The 9045-nt window shown below is 57.4% G+C and overlaps 1 long non-coding RNA gene across 1 annotated transcript; it reads right to left on the bottom strand.

Moving 5' to 3' along the window:
- Positions 1-4386: 4386 nt before the first annotated feature.
- LOC136994413 (uncharacterized) lies at positions 4387-8515 on the bottom strand. Its single transcript, XR_010886500.1, has 2 exons — positions 7650-8515; positions 4387-4907 (listed from the first exon to the last, which is right to left on the bottom strand). It is a non-coding gene; the product is annotated as an uncharacterized lncRNA (long non-coding RNA).
- Between the last annotated feature and the right edge of the window lie 530 nt (positions 8516-9045).

Below are 9045 nucleotides of genomic sequence, written 5' to 3'. Positions count from 1 at the left end.
TTTCATGGCAGAGTGCACCTCACGTGGCAGCAGGCAGCAGCTGGCTCCCAGGACGGGGCACAGGCAGCCCCAGCCCCAGCCCCAGCCCGCCCGGCCCCGCGCTCGCTGCCCTCCCTGGCTGCCTCTCACCTGCCGGCACCGCTGCCAACGACAAGGCCAGGAGCCAAGGCACCATCCTGGGCGGCATCAGGCCCTGCCTCGGCCCTCTCCTGCACACACCGCCACTGGGGGCCTTCACCGCGGCAGCGCTAAGGACTCTGCCCCCACCGCAGACCCGTCCCGCCCCTCGCTGTCGCGGTCCCTTTGTGGGAGGAGGAGCGGCGACGCAGGGCCCGGCCGGCGGACGTTCATCGGCAGAGAAGGAGTGCGGCGCCCCCAGAAGGCCGCAGCTCCTTTCCCTTTTTGCCCCGCACGGTGGGACGAGTGTGCGGGCTCCCCAGCCCTGCGTAGCCTCGTAAAGAGGAGCCCTGGGCAATGCCTCAGAGGCCATAGGGAGAAGCTTCTCTGCCGCTCGGGGGCTGCTCCGGAAAGAAGAGCAGACTGGGGGCTGCAAGCCGTGACGGAGCCCTGGAGACGGTCGTGGATGGCAGCGAGGAGAGCTAAGACGCGGAGTGCCCTGCTCTGCCGGCACATGGGTCAGGGTCTCAGCCAGGCCCAGCTCGGCCGGCCCCAGCACCGGGCTGTTGGCCTCCAGCATCCCCTCGTAAGACTGTCCCCATGCCTCACAACCGCATCCTGCCCTAGCTTCACTCCCGGTCCTCTGGCCATGGGGCTGAGAAACAGCTTTGGAAGTCAGCCTCCAAAAGCCCACCCACCCAACCTGCCCCACAGGGACCCCGAGGAGGTGACACGTTTTCCAAGGCTTCACACGCTGCTCAGCTCTGCCCAGTGTGGGGAGGACTGAGAGAAGCGGGCTCCAGTGCAGGCAGGTGCAGCTTGCCAGAGAAAACACCCTGTCCTGGACAGGCTGCGAGGAGTCAGCACAGCCCCACAGGGCTGTGCCGGGTGCAGGGGCACACTTGATTCCCAGATGCCTGGTGTGCCTGTCCTGCCTGCTTAGGACAGGCAATAACCCCATGCACACCGTCGACCACACATCCAGGCCCGCGTTGCCTTGCCTCTCCTCAGCTTGGCTCTATCTGCAGAGCAGCTCTGCCTGCTTCCCCCTCACAATCACCCCTTCTGTGCCCGTGTGACCCCTGTCTGAGCTGACCCAGGATATGCACGTGGAGACAGAAGTAACAACACAGAGAAGAGACTTTGTAACCTGTCCAGGGGAAAATCTGCTCTACAGCTCAGCTCTTCGTGCTACATTGCTGTGGGACTCCCCAAAGAACATGAGGTAGCCACACTAGATTCAGCTTGGGCTTTCCCTGTGAAAATGCTCTCAAGGCTCTTTGTGCTTCTTCCTGACCAGCAAAAGCTTCCCTTTTGCTTTGTGTGTGTGAGAGAGACTGAGGAGGAAGCAAGGAGGTGACAGCATGTTCATGGTTTTGGGTGGGCTTGTGAGAGATTCTGCTGCTGAAATAGGTACCAGGGCTCCTTTCCCTTTTCTGCCCGGACAGCTGTGAGGGTGGCCGGGCTCTTTAGACCCATGTAGCTCTTGAAAAGAAGGCACCTGGGCAACGCCTCCAAGGCAATAGGGGAAAGCTGCTTGCCTGTTTGGTGGCTGCTCCGGAATGGAAAGTGGGGGGAGGGGCTGTGGGGTGTGTGGGAGCCACGGAGATGGCCAGGGACAGTTGGGAGTAAAGCAGAGCTATGAGTGCTGTGCTCCAGCCACAGTGACCCTCCCCATGCCCCGCACTCTCATTTTACCCTGCCCTCACTCCCTGTCCCCAGCACACCAGGCTGACATGGGGAGGAGCGTGGAGGAATGAACACCCCCACACCTTTTCTCTGTGACAAGGGGCCCCCCAGGATTCCCCAGGCAGCCAAGGCTCCATGGGGCTAATGGGCACCGGGAGCAGGTCCTTGCTTGGTGCTGCAAGAAGGCGCAGGCTTGAGCGGTGTCCTGGCTCCAACTCCACTCACCCCAACCCCCAGCTCACCCCACACAACTCCTGCGAGGCTCAGTGGGGGACAACATTGTGGGATATCCTCTGAAGAAAGGGGAGACTGTCTTCTGTGTGCTCACCATGCTTGGGAGGGACCCCAAACTTCTTTTGGGATCCTTGTGCCTGCAGGTCAACACACCCCCTGGGATCAAGATGTGCCACGGTGTCATGGTCCTGGCTGGTGTCATCTTTTCAGCAGTGCTGCCAACCCTGCAGGCTGTCCAGCTCCTGTACGCTCCCTCTTCCCCTGGGTGCTCCAGCCCAGTCCCTTGGGTAGGAGGTGGGAAATGGAGGTTCAGAGGGTAAAGGGGGGGCAGGAGCCCACTGGAGCTAGGCACTTGAGGCTGAGAAGAAAAGGGGGGATGTCAGGCCATATTGTGAAAGCCAGGACAGTTGCAAGATGCCTTTTCAATCCTTCAGGGAAGGTCCTCAGTGTAAACACCAAATAATTCATTCAGAATGGAAGGCTCAGTTTTGTCCTTCCGGGATCATTTTTCATGACAAATGCCCTAACTCTGACTTTGTTTTCTCTGCGGCATTTAAGGTGTGTTGCTGTTTTGTAAACACACAGCGGCTGGTACATGCACATGCTCAACATGGCACCAGTATGTACCCAAACTAGGAGGCCACCTTTGGGAAGGTGGGGAGTAGCATGCATCCCCTTTAGGCCAGCTGATCTCCAGTGTGCCCTGGTTCCTTCCTGGAGGCTGAAGAGCCTGAGAGCTGGCCATGGCTGTTCCTGGGAAGAGGGTCCCTGGAGACAGTGGAGGGCAGGGAGTGTGAGGAGTAGATTTGGGAAGTGGGATCCCCCCACGATGCGCAGCAATGGCCCATCCCTCCCTGGGAGCTGCCCTGAACCCCTCCTGGCAGTCGCCTCCCCTCCAGCTCCTGCACCATGGATCAGCAGCCCCAGCAGGATGTTTGTGTCAGTCAGGGTGCATCCAGGTCTCCTGTCCCCATGGGAATGAATGGTCCACAAGTACTGAGCTGAGTGCCAGGGATGCAGAGTGCGCAGGACCAGAGTCTACTGAGCCCAGAGTTTGTCCCAGAAGGTGGTGGCTTGACCCTCCACAGTGGCCCCATACTTCTTCATATTACCTGATTGGCTGCTGATGTATGAGGCCCAGCTGGATCCATGGCAGAAGAGGTGCTCAGAGTCCCCAGGCACTCACAGCCCTCCACCAGCCTCCACTAGCTGCATGCAGGCCCACACCCCTGCGGACAGAGAGTGCAAAGAGCAAGGCAATGCATGCACAGGGCGAGAGGTAGGTCACTTGCCACAGTGGGGTCCGCTTGCCAGGGACATGGAGAACCAGCATCATCCCTCCACCTGGGGAAGCTCACTGGCCCCAGAAAATGACTCCCTCCTTGCGGCTGATCTTGGCCCTCTCCTGAAATGTCTCTGAAATCCTGAAAGCCTCCATCTCCCTGCCACAGCACCTGCTCCCCTGTGGGGAAGGAGATTTGCACGGGGGAGTGCACCCAGTGTGGAAGCAGAAAGAGCTGGACCCCAAGATGACTTTGCTTCTCTCTTGCTGTCCCCAGCCCCAATCCTGCTCTGCCAGTAACTGTCCTCTTTAATGAAATATTATGGGGGCTCTCGCATGATGTCACTTTGCTCCGCTAGTCTGGTCTTGTGCTCTCCTACTCCTCTCGACCTGACACAGCTCAAAGCAAACCTGCCCCATTAATACCATCAATCCCCTCAAGAATGTCAGTGACAGAGGAAGGGGCATGCTTGATGTATGCAGCCCGGTTCCACCACTGTATCCCCACCACAGCACCTAAAGCCCAGCCTTGTCTTCAGGGCAAAGAAAACACACCAGGAGTGGACCCTGCACCCTGCTCAAGCCCCATGCACTGTGGTTCCAGCACCAGGGGTCCAGTCCCGCTGTTCCCCAGAGACATAAGGTGATGCCCTGGGTGTCAGGGAATGCAGCTGCATGGAGAAGGGGTTGCTGGGGACGTCTCTGGTGATGCTGATCCTCTTTTGGAAGCGTGGGGCACAGTCTGTTTGCACACCTCCAAAAACTGCAGCCATCCACTCCTGGCTCTCTCCTGCTTTCTGCTTGTGCCAGTGCCCCACCAACATACCAGTGGACAGGGACACCCCAAACACAGCACACCTGAGGAGAAAGACTCTGAGCCCCTGCCCTATGCAGGGTCCAAAACTCACAAGCCTCAGCTGGGAACATGTGCCTGGAAATGAGCCTGAGAAGAAGCAGCAAATGAGCAAAAGCTGTGATGAGGGCAGAGAAGGCCCCCACTCTTGGGGAAACTAGTATTTCCATGTGCCTGCTCCTACAAGGAACCAGAACAAACACCAGGAGAAAATACCTAATCACTTCTGTGTCTTTGCAGGAACAGAGCTCTCACAAACACAGTAACACCCAATACAGTTAAAAACACAGCAGCAATGCTCTTACACTTGCCCACTTGGGAGCAGGACTAGAGCAACGAGGAAAGGCTGGGACAGGCTGGAGAGGAGGCCCCAGGAATGTGCATTCCACCCCACTGCTGCTTAGGTTCCCAGGAGTGCTCTCATCTGGATCATAGATCCTCTCACAGAGCTGCAGGTAACAGAGCTAACACAGCACAGGTGATAGAGAGAGCCAACAGATGCAACAGTTTTGCAGCAGTAGGTGCAGAAGGGCACAAAGAAGGCATCCTCATCTCAGTCCAGACCAGCATTCATGGCCTCAGGTATGGTGGTGAAGCACCACAGAGCACTTTCCCCAGGGCCTGTTGGAGCAGCTGTCCCTGTCATGTCAGAGGCTTTGGTGCAGACAGAGCTTCTGATGGAGGACACAGCTCTGCAAGTCTTGGGCTGCAGGCAGTGCCTGGGGCTTCACCCTGAGGAGAAAGGAGGGGAAAAAAAAAGTGGAAAAACTCTACTACTTGCAGTGATGTAGTTCAGAGAGCACCTTTATTCTCACTCTCACACACACCCACCCCGCAGCAGCTGCAGGGGAAGCATGTCTGATGCACAAATCAGGCTGAGGCTTCCCTGATTAGCATAAGTAAATGACTTATATACATTTCTTTGGTTGGTATAGTTACTATCTAACACTCCCTGGTTGGCTGTATATACAAGGCAGAGAACAAAGAGAATGGAAGTCTTCACTAGCAAACTCCGCAACTGCTAACTGGCTTTATGCAGTTTGAATTCCTGGCAAGCCAGGCAGGAGTTGGAGCATTTTATACAAAGCTCAAGGTTTCTTTCTTTGCTCTATCTTAAGATAGTGATTAGTAAAACAAAAAAATGAAGTTAGTCTTGCCACTATTGTTGATTGTCTTTTACCTCCACATCTGAGAGATGGAGTGGACTGATACTGCAACAGGGTTTTGCTTTCTGTGGCCATGGGACCCTTTTGGAGAATTATGTCTCCCTGGGAGAGACAGGATCCACCTCACTAAACAGGGCAAAAGTAGCTCTGCCAACAGGCTGGCTGACCTGGTAAGGAAGGCTCCATCACCTGCACAGGGACTGAGCTGAAGCTGACTGGCCTGTAGTTCCCCAGGTCCTCCTTCTTGCCCTAGCCTTCCTTTTGCTGCTTGTGCACTTTTAGAAGCCTTTCTTCTTGCCCTTAACATCCCTTGCCAGTTTCAACTTCAGATGGACTTCAGTTCTCCTAACCCCATCCCTGCATGCTCGGACACTGCCTTCATATCCCTCCTGGGCCCCCTGTCCCTGCTTCCACCTCTTGTACACTTCCTTTTCAGGTCTGGCTTTTGCCAGGAGTTCCTTGCACGCCCATTCAGGGTGTACCCCTTGGGATTCTCCATGTGTGCAAGCTGCTGATTTTAAAAGTCAGTCTTATTCTGCATGGAAGGCCCATTTTTGGCCTTCGGGGAACGCGCTCCGGGACAAACTCAGACTTCTCCTTGGCTCCTGATGAGCTCCATAAGCAGGAATGTTCCTCCTGCAAGGAAAAGTTGAGGAAGTCTCAGTTTCATCTTTTGGCTGCAAGTTTCAGTGCTGGAACTCGAGAAAAAAAAAAAATCCTGCAAGTGAGAGGAAAGTTATATGGGTGAGTAGAAAGGAAGACCCCAGAGGACTGAGGAGCAGTGTTCAGCATGGTTCTGTCTGCTGCCTTTATGGTGTGTGACTGGCTGCTTTTTGTAAAGACGCCGACACTGGGCAATGCGCACACTGGGAGGCTGCAGCAGCAGGTACACACATGAAGAGCCCAGTTTGGGAAGGACAGGGAATAACACGCACATCTCCCATGTCTCCTGCTTGCTTCCTGGAGCCTGGGAGGCCCAGCTGCTGGCCATGGCTCTTCCTGGAAACAGGGCCCCTCCACACAGGGGCAGGGAGGGAGAGAGATCAGGAGATCCACTCCAACCCCGGAGGCCCCTGCCTGACACTTGCAAAGGGCACAGGGCAGCACACGGGAGCATGCGAGGCTGGGAGGGAAGGCTCCAGGTCTGCCCCACAATCCAAAGTACAAGGACACTGGAGTCATCCCAAAACATTTCCAGACCCCAGAGCTTTTGCCAAAAGCTCTGCCTGCCTGTAATACCTGAAGCTGTAATGTCAGCCAGCCCTGGAAGGGCAGAAGAAAGGGGGCCAAAAAGGGGGCCAGCTGTACCTGAAGCATGTCAAACCACATCTTTCGTTTGGGCCACTGTCTTCCCTCTTCTCCTTCACATGCCTGGGATGCTCTTCTCGCTCTCATGCTTGAAACTCTAATGGATCATAGTGTATGCTGTGCAGACACTGTGCACCAGTGCCTGCTGGTACCAGCACCTGTGCAAGTTCTGGAAAGGGACTCGAATCCATGGCAGGAGAGGTGCATGAAATCCCTAGGGCTTCTCAGCTCTGGGGGCAGACGGCAACACGGAACTCCCGGGCACCTTCCACTAGCCTCCAGCTGACCATGCAACTCTCCCAGGGAGGCTGCCAACCAGAGGTGGATGTCCTGGCATAAGCTGCTCCTCTCTCTGTGGGGGGATAGCACACTAGAAGGAGATGAGGGGCCCTGGGAGGAGGTTTTTGTTAGTGCCCAGACAGGTGTCCTGCTCCCATGGGAATGGCACAGAAGTGGCAGACACAGTCCCTGGGGAGAAGAGCGAGCAGGGCAAAAGACCGGTTGGCTGGGAACTGTCCTTGGAGGCAGAGGCTCACCCCTCCTGTGCTGCCCTGCACCAGATGCAGGAAGAATCGTAGCTGATGAAGGAGACCCATGCGATCCTGGCCTGGGCACCTGAGGGTACCTCCGGATATTGCAGACATCCACTACCGGATCCCTCCAGGATTCCACTTCTACCAGGGCGCCACAAAACCACCAGCTGAGAGGGACTCACCACAGGCAGCGCACCTGAGGGTGTGGGGCTCTGAACCCTGGACTTGTGCAGAGCCAATCCTCCAAGATGAGGAGAAGCACAAGAGCAAAGCTGCAATAACAGCCTAAGGCAACAAGTGTTTCTATTTCCATGGTCTTCCAGGGGATCAGGAGAAACACAGAGAGGAAACGGGTAGTCAGTTCTCCAATCTGGAGGCACACCGCTCTCACAGACACGCTCACACCCAGGAAAGTCAGGCACACAGGAACACGGCTAGGAAAGAGGCAGCAAAGCCCCGATACTCACTCACTTGGCAGCAGCAGCAGCAGCAGAGCACTGAGGAAAAGCTGGGCCATGCTGGAGAGGAGGCTCAGGCAATGTGCACTTCACCACACACCTCCGAACTTCCCAGAAGAGCTCATAGCTGCGTCATAAATCCTCTCACATCTCCAAACACTCCTCCCTCCTCTGCTTTTCCCTGCAAGCATGGGAAAGGCCTGCTTTTGGAACCAGCTATTGCCTGGCGCCACCTTCCGATTTGTGGCTGCTTGAAGGAAGCGCTGAGCTGTCTGGACTCCCTCTCAGCCAGTTCTTGTTCCACCCTGCTCAAGACCTGCTCCAGTGTGAGCCAAGCACCACAGTAATATACCGCTGCGTCCTCTTGCTTTGCTGCCTGGATCCTCAGCGTGAATCTGTTCTGGGAGCTCTCCACTTTCCCCTCAAAGCGACCCCGGAAACCCCCTCCATAGGCATTACCATACTGCCGGTAAATCAAGGTCAGAGAGCCCTGCAGCTTCTGCCGGTACCAGAACATGTAGTAGCTGCTCATGCTGCCTCCACGCATGCTGCACTGGAAGGTGCCTCCCTCGCCTTCTCGCACTGCCAGTTCCCCATGGTGTTGCTCCAAGGCCACCTGGCCGTTGACTGCTGTGGAGAGCAAGAGGGAGCCGTGGTCACCTTGAGAGTGGGCAAGGGAGGGTGCAGCCCCGGTGGGGGCATTGCAATGTCACTGCTCCAGCGGGAGCACTAAATCCTGCTCCTTCAACCCAATAGATAACGATGGTCAGAGGAAGAGCCCTGACACAGGAACCAGGCCTTGTGAGCAGAGAGAGACACCACATTTCCCTGCCTGCCACATAGGCAGCTTGCAGGAGAGCTTGCCCAGGACGGGGCACAGGCGCCCGCAGGCAGCCCCAGTCCCAGCCCGCCCGGCCCCGCGCTCGCTGCCCTCCCTGCTCGCCTCTCACCTGCCGGCACCGCTGCCAACGACAAGGCCAGGAGCCAAGGCAACATCCTGGGCGGCATCAGGCCGGGGCCGGGGCCGGCTGGGGGCAAAGCAGCCCCAGCGGGAGGCAGAGAGCAGCAGAGCTGAGCCGCGCTCGGCCCCGCTCCTGCCCGCACCGCGATCGCCGCCCCTCGCTGCGGCTGCGGCCGCGCCCACGACTCTGCCCTCCCCCCCGCCACGACCCGCCCCGCCCCGCCCCCCGCTGCCGCGGCCCCTCTGCGGGAGGAGAAGGGGGGCGCGGGGCCGAGCCGGGCTGCGTGGGAGCGGGCTGAGGAAGGTCCATCAGCAGCGAAGGAGCGCGGCGCCCCCAGAAGGCCACAGCAAGAGACTTTTCTGCCAGGACGGCTGCGAGGGTGGCCGGGCTCTTTAGACCTCTGTAGCCCTTGGAAAGAAGGCACCTGGGCAAGGCCTCCAAGG

Source organism: Apteryx mantelli, chromosome 28 (assembly GCF_036417845.1).
Source record: "Apteryx mantelli isolate bAptMan1 chromosome 28, bAptMan1.hap1, whole genome shotgun sequence".
Classification (NCBI taxonomy): Eukaryota; Metazoa; Chordata; class Aves; order Apterygiformes; family Apterygidae; genus Apteryx; species Apteryx mantelli.
Note: the sequence above shows the minus strand (reverse complement) of the source record. Positions and strands in the feature narration are given on the sequence as shown.